This window comes from Etheostoma spectabile, chromosome 10 (genome assembly GCF_008692095.1).
Source record: "Etheostoma spectabile isolate EspeVRDwgs_2016 chromosome 10, UIUC_Espe_1.0, whole genome shotgun sequence".
In the NCBI taxonomy this organism is placed as follows: domain Eukaryota; kingdom Metazoa; phylum Chordata; class Actinopteri; order Perciformes; family Percidae; genus Etheostoma; species Etheostoma spectabile.
The window spans coordinates 20,131,641-20,132,281 of NC_045742.1; positions in this window are offsets into that span (position 1 = coordinate 20,131,641).

The window sequence follows — 641 nt, forward strand, 5'->3', positions numbered from 1 at the left end:
TATGGCCTTGGGTTTCTTCTGTGACACTGTTGCCTCCTTCATCTTTGCTTTCTACTGCTTTGGGTACATGAAGTCCTTTTACTTAGGAGCTGCATGGGTCTCAATCGTCATAGTTGCCCAGCTGTTGTCCAGCTACTATGCCCATCTGCGCCAAGCCCTGTTTACGACACACTACATTTGCTTCATGCCACATATTGGCTGCTCACGCTTGGGAAGAATTTGTGGTATCTTCTCTGGTTGTGGAGGACATTAATGTGGCCTCAGGTAGGGTAATGATGGTGGGAAATTGGTTCTTTGTGGTGGCAAGCGTGGTGCTCTGTGTGGGAAGCCTTAACACGGATGTCCTAGAGCTGCTCCACAACATGTTGTTTCTCCTCCTTACGCTCTCAACAATCCCCCAGATTCCTATCCAGGGATACTACATCTTCTTTGGTGTAGCATGCTCCCTGTTCACCGCAGCCTCCCTGTATGGCACTTTCTCGCGTCTCATCAACACCATAGCAGAGAAGTCTCTAATCCCTGTAGGACCACAGCCCATCTCCTCTGACCAGTTGATGAAGGCTTTAAAGTGCTGCAGGGCCGAGCAGGGGGACCAAGAACCACTACATCAAACTGACCAGGGTTCAGACGCCCTGTTCTAC